The sequence below is a fragment of the Varroa jacobsoni genome, unplaced genomic scaffold, assembly GCF_002532875.2.
Source record: "Varroa jacobsoni isolate VJ856 unplaced genomic scaffold, vjacob_1.0 scaffold_517, whole genome shotgun sequence".
NCBI lineage: Eukaryota > Metazoa > Arthropoda > Arachnida > Mesostigmata > Varroidae > Varroa > Varroa jacobsoni.
In genome coordinates this window covers 196,720-202,750 of record NW_019213419.1, presented here as the reverse complement: position 1 = coordinate 202,750, position 6,031 = coordinate 196,720, and the positions used below count along the sequence as shown (strand labels likewise).

Below are 6,031 nucleotides of genomic sequence, written 5' to 3'. Positions count from 1 at the left end.
GCGGGGACATCATTGGTTTTTTTCTCGACGGAACTGTAAACTTTGTTCGCTACCAGAAGATGATAACAAGTTTTTTCTACTGTAAATTGTTTAAAACAATTTGCAAGACCCATGGTTTCACGCAGGATGGTTGACCACTCCCAACGAGTAGTGTATGATGTCTGTAATAAAGATAGATTTATTGGGTTATTTTTTTGTTGGCCTTGTTTTGAAGTTGCTTCCCGTCAGTTGGCCACTGTTTACCTGATACAAATCACGTTTTCCTTGTTTTACTATTATACTAGTAATAGGTTCTACTGCTTCTATTAGCGTTGTGGGATTATTCCTCGGGCCTTCTAAAGTTTACACTAAATTACAGTCATATACTTCTACATACTGCATCGAATATCATATTGTATTATGGCTGTCCTGTGATACTATCGGGGCCGACAAAATAGTCCTTGTTGTGCGTTAACAGTTGGCAGTGTTTCTAATGAATTTCAAAGAACAACGTTGACTCAAACAAAACTCTTGCTACATAATGAGAGCGCACTTACCGTTATTGCCTTCAGCGGCGAACGGAAATTTACCCTGCGCTTTGTAGGCACGATGCGAAGCCGTTTCATGGTGGCCATATTCGACGCGCATTTAGATGGGTACAGCAACAAAATTATACCCAATACCTTGAGATTTCCTTGGTCGACCTCAGTGACAGACTGAATGGCTAATACCAAAAGAGAACTGTGACTGGATCATTGAGTTTCAAGTTGACTAATTCAACTTCAACTTTGCTAGTATTGATAGAGAGAAATCATATTATAATGGCGCATCGACTGATATATAAGTCTAAGCGTATAAGCACTGCGATATAAGAAAAACTATATTTTCATTGACGAACACCAAGGTTGATTGATGACGTTTACTAGTGAGGCATTTTTGAATAAAAGCAAGTATTACAATATATTTTTGAATTAGCAGCCCAAGAAGTTCCCGTCTAAATCTCTATACGTTTGGGCCATGTGAACTTGACTGCGTGCGTATTTTATCATCAGATTTTTCAGTTAGGGAAACTCGATCAATTGTGGTAAGTATAGAAAAGCCAGATCCCTCAAAAAGCAACCGCGACCTTGACTACAAACAGACAAAGCTTCTCTCAAGGGACACGATTGGTGGAGGCAAAAGCTATGGAACCCTCTTCTCGGACGCCAAAACATCATGTGATCAGACGCGGCATCCCTTTACATAAGGCTACGATCCTAGGAAAATAATCATCAGTTAAAGCTTGCTTACTGATAGACTGAGGCGATTATCCTTTACCTACGAATGCTTTCTCTGTCTTTGTCTACTGGGTACAGCTGATGGCGCTGGCTTAATTGTCGTACCCATTCCTTGTCCTTCATGCTTAAGATTCCATTATGCATCCGCACTACCGAATCCTTTTATCCATGTGTATATATATTCAAGTGTATATATATATATATACACTTGAAACAAGACAAGATCGTTTGATTTTTTCAACTAGCCGTAATCGTTTTCTTTAATAACTAAGTTGTTTATTTGGTTGGCTTTGGCCGCCCAAACCAATCAATCCGTCATTTCGTATATAAAGCCAATTCTATACAATTAAAGTTAAACGAAATACTCCATGTTCCACTATGCTTTCATACCATAAACTCAAATATAAATTTGAAGATTATGGCGAACGCCAAGTTTACGCGGATATACGTTAAACATTTATATATGTCAAGTAGTGCTAACAGGATTAAAGGTTTACAGCGGTTATCCTTGTAGAACAAGAAGACAATTTCTACGATCTGTTGGAGCTCTTAGCATTTCCTCTGGCATTATTTTTCTCCGACAGTCACAACACACACACACACCCACTCACCCTGAAGGGCAAATATCTATCTGTTGTACATAGGCCTTTAAAACGAAAGCTTTTATCTCTTCTCATCTTTGGTAAAAAGCGAAGTCAGCCAACGCTCGAATAGTTATAGTCAACGAAGTCATCAGTCTTGCGCTACGAAAATGTCACCAAGTCATTGTCCGTTATCTCACTTTTAATTTTTTCATTTCATCCTTCGCTATCGTTTTATGGTTCACAGCTGGCGCAAGTCAGCTCGTCTAAGCTGGGACGTGGGCTTTGCTGAACAGGTAAACAACAGCCAAACGACTCATCCATTTGTCAGCTTGATATGATTCTGTTTGCAACTCTTCAAAACAAATATATTCACACTCGTTGGCTCACGTTAATTTTGGTTTAAAGTAAAAAGGACTGATTGGTTACTATGCGGTAGGAAAGATAACGTCACTCGAGTATAGGTCGTTTTTTTTTTTTTGTTAGGACGCCATAAAACCTTTTTATCTGGTTTCTATTGATCGTTTATTTTTTGGGCTACGCATGTCAGACTATAGGTCATAGCGATCACCTGCAAAACGTTGTGCACCACGATAGAAGAGCGTTTCATGTCTTCTAATACTTGCAATAGTTGCTTCTGACCACACTCCCTCATAAGTCTAGAATGAAAATAGATCATTCTGATTTTGTAAAGGACACAATATGAGTACCAACACAAACCCTTTGTAGGTGACCATCACCTCAATCACACAAAAGAACATCGCAGAAACTATCGGCTTTCTCAGGAGGCCATATAAAGACAGCCGTCATAGAACCTGCTTAAAAGTGCGGTTAAAACCCCAATTGGTCCAGAAGCTGCGTATCGATCGATTGATGGCGCGTCATAAGATCAAATGAGTCGGCGAGTGCCACGAACCTCAAATCGTTTTTCGTCTAGCCTTTGAATAAGTGTGCCTCTTTTCAACCCCAAAACCGATTATGTGCTTGCATCCCGCTTATCGTGGGCGCGTTTTGCTGTCGAGACCTTTGCTGAAACGAACTCCGCATGTCATCTTATCTTTTTATAGCTTTAACGACAGCACCGGAGTAGTTTCAAGCGTATGGAAGGAGATACTGGACGTGAATAGCGCAAACACGCTAGCGGATACGAAGTTCGCGGGACGATAACTGGGCTTAAAAACAAAAAAATCTACAGTGTAGAAAAGAGAGCTGGACCAAAAAATCGAAGGATCCTTCTGGCCTCTATATTTTACCTTCAAAAAGAAAACATAAAATTACAGGAGTAGAAGCTAATCGATGCGTTTTGCCTCGAGTGACATCGGAAACTTCGACATGGAAATGGCTTCGATAGGGGGCAAAATAAAAGGTCGCACACTTTCGGTTAGTCCAAATAGACGTGTCTATTTTATTCATATGTCATATTAAATTGTGACTCCGGAGGTGTAGTAGGAAGCGCAATATAGAAATTGCATTCTCGAACTCGAGTTTGTTTTTTCAAGCTATACCGCACGTGCACGTACCTCTTCAAGTATGATCCCTGTAGAAATTCGAAATTTCGACAAAGGCTTGGATCTAACACGTGGCTACAGGTTTTCTCTAGAATGAAGCAGCGTAAATTGTCTTTGCGTCAGCTGTATCCAAAATCCCATCGCCGCTTGTGTAGATTTCGTTATACCGAGTTTCAGACAAGACTGCGCTCTATTCTAATTAATAAAATGTTGATCATATTTTGAGAGCAGTCAAGCTATATGAAAGGAAAATCCCGAAGCAGATAGGTTTTTTCTGATTCTTGTGTAATATTGACAGTCTAGTCGTATTGGGCCTATTGGTGGAACGTTCGTTTCTTGAAGATCACTCAATCAACAAAATTACTGGAAGCACGCATGGGTAAGTTAAAGAGCGGTATGACCCTATCAACAGTATATTGGGTCTTTGAAGAAATGTTTAGGAGATAATCGAAGCGCACTATGTGCTGTAATCTAGGTTAACTAATTTCCACATAATCTGCTTCCGAATGATTATGTCCGAGAGTGATTATGTACCATGAGCTATGTCGAAAGAGACTTCATATCACCATTATACGGACAACTAGGAACGGCAAATGACAATACCAGCTTATACCAAGATAGATTCATATTAATGTAATGCCAAACGATCGCAGTTAGAACGTAGAAACAAGAACAAGCACGTAGATTTGTGGCAGACTTTTTAGTTTTTGGAACACAGACGAGGCCACTACTTGTGCTTACCACTTTACTTCAGCGAATATTCAGGTAACGACTACTTCCGTTTAAGTTAGTGGCGGCAGCATGTTGAGGTGAAGGGAACCGATGACAGGACATCTGCCGAAAGTGATGCTAGTAAGAGTCGAAGTCATCGTGGGGCAGGAGGCGAGATCGTTGCAGATGTCGGCGGGACAAGTGCCGTTGAAGCAACTGCCCTCCGATTCTCGACATTTGAAACGGTGTCCCCATTGCCACGTAGCAGTAGAGTTGCTGCACCAGGGAAAGGGGGAAACTACGTTTGTCCTGGATTTTGGCTAGTAGCAGCAGTACCAGTTTTGCCACCATCAGTGGGCAAAGAATCCGAATGGAATTGTTTCGTCTTCTTTTGCCATTACAGCAACGCAGGAGCAGCCGTTAAAGCTCTCACACAGGGCGCGGTCGATGAACAGTCTGATGACAAAGGCAGCAAACTAAAACGAAAACATGGGACAAAAATGGGTGTCAAGACGTGTCTCTGGGTCTGTGTGTGCATGTCTGAAGGTGAGAAGATGTGAGTCGACATGAACCAATATGAGCCAACCGGACCAACGTACTACTTGTCTGCGTACGAGTTCAAAGTGTGAGCAAATGACTGTGCTTACCTTGTAGTCAAGCATTGTGCCGGTGCTGCTGGTTATTGAAGCTGGCCGGCGTAGCTGAAAGGCTAAAAAAATGAATGACTTAGCAGTAATAACGCTAGCGGCCATAGCTGCAGCAAGAGGATAGTCAGAAGCTGAAGTGTCATTGTTGAATGGATAGCCAAATAGAGCGCAGCTATTACACACTTGTAGCGACCCTAGTAACGACAGCAAGAGGCTGGATGAATGGCGTCGAAACCCAAAGTCTTCGTTTGCCCCGTTACTTCGTCACCACTGTATGGTCGTGTTGGGTACCGCTGCTTTTGCCTGGAAGGCTGGTGCTTTTCTGGTACACTCTGTCTAATATCATTACTGTGGTGGACTTACTATATCAGCTGTGACGTAGGTTACGGTGGGTGAAAGCAGTAAGCACAATGAGAAACACAACAGCAGGAGCAGCAGCATTATTTGGAGCAGCATTATTTATTACTATTACAAATAGAATTTTATATTTTTAAATGAGCACATTTATGCTCCAGTAGGTTGGCTCAGTACATTAGCGAGTATAACTTCTACCCGTATATAATGCAAACCGGCTTAACTTACCCGTACTTACCTAACTGGGTTAGGAAGAATAGAAGTCGGCTATTTTAATTGGCCGATACGTTTTCTAGTCACCGCCGTGTTTAATTTGTCGTTTGGTGCAGGAGCGTTGTTGCCTGTTCCAAGCAAGGACCTATAAGGATCTACAATGACCCATTGTAAAAAGTATATGAACGTAAAACGTTTAACTACTTTTCACGTAATCAAAATTTTTCTAAGGTGTTTGTAAATAATTGTTTTCCTTAAGCTTTGATTTTTTTAGGAAATTTATTCGTGGCTAAATTTGTACTAAGCACGTCGGTCGTTAGGCGTTATCGTGTATGTCTAGATTCGCATGGGCCTAAAGAACTCGATAAGGACACAGTCACTTATTGGATGGTTACTGCGCTGAGCTAAGAAAATAAAATATAACGCTTTATTAACATTTTGGGAAAAAGATTTCCATTTTTTTAAATAATTGTTTGGTGGTGCTACATCGGTATCTATGTTGAATACCGCCTCTTTCAGGCTTTAAATTACGAGCACATAGACGATTGAAAAAAGTTCGCTCAGGCGTCCAGAGAAGTCGCATAGTGCAGTAGGCAAAAACAGGCCTACCTACACACTTTGTCACATGGTTTAGCCCGGAAATTAAACTATATAGGTAGGTCTCCTGAAAATGGGAACATATACGGAAGACCAATGGGACGGCACGGAAGATCAATTTACAATTTTTCTCATGTTTACCCCACTTTTATTCGTTCTCCGGA

The 6,031-nt window shown here is 41.1% G+C and overlaps 1 long non-coding RNA gene across 1 annotated transcript; it reads right to left on the bottom strand.

Annotated features, from left to right (window-relative positions):
* Positions 1–3,264: 3,264 nt before the first annotated feature.
* On the bottom strand, positions 3,265–5,409 carry LOC147753399 (uncharacterized). The gene is made up of 3 exons (XR_015311357.1): positions 5,296–5,409; positions 4,704–4,765; positions 3,265–4,532 (listed from the first exon to the last, which is right to left on the bottom strand). It is a non-coding gene; the product is annotated as an uncharacterized LOC147753399 (long non-coding RNA).
* Between the last annotated feature and the right edge of the window lie 622 nt (positions 5,410–6,031).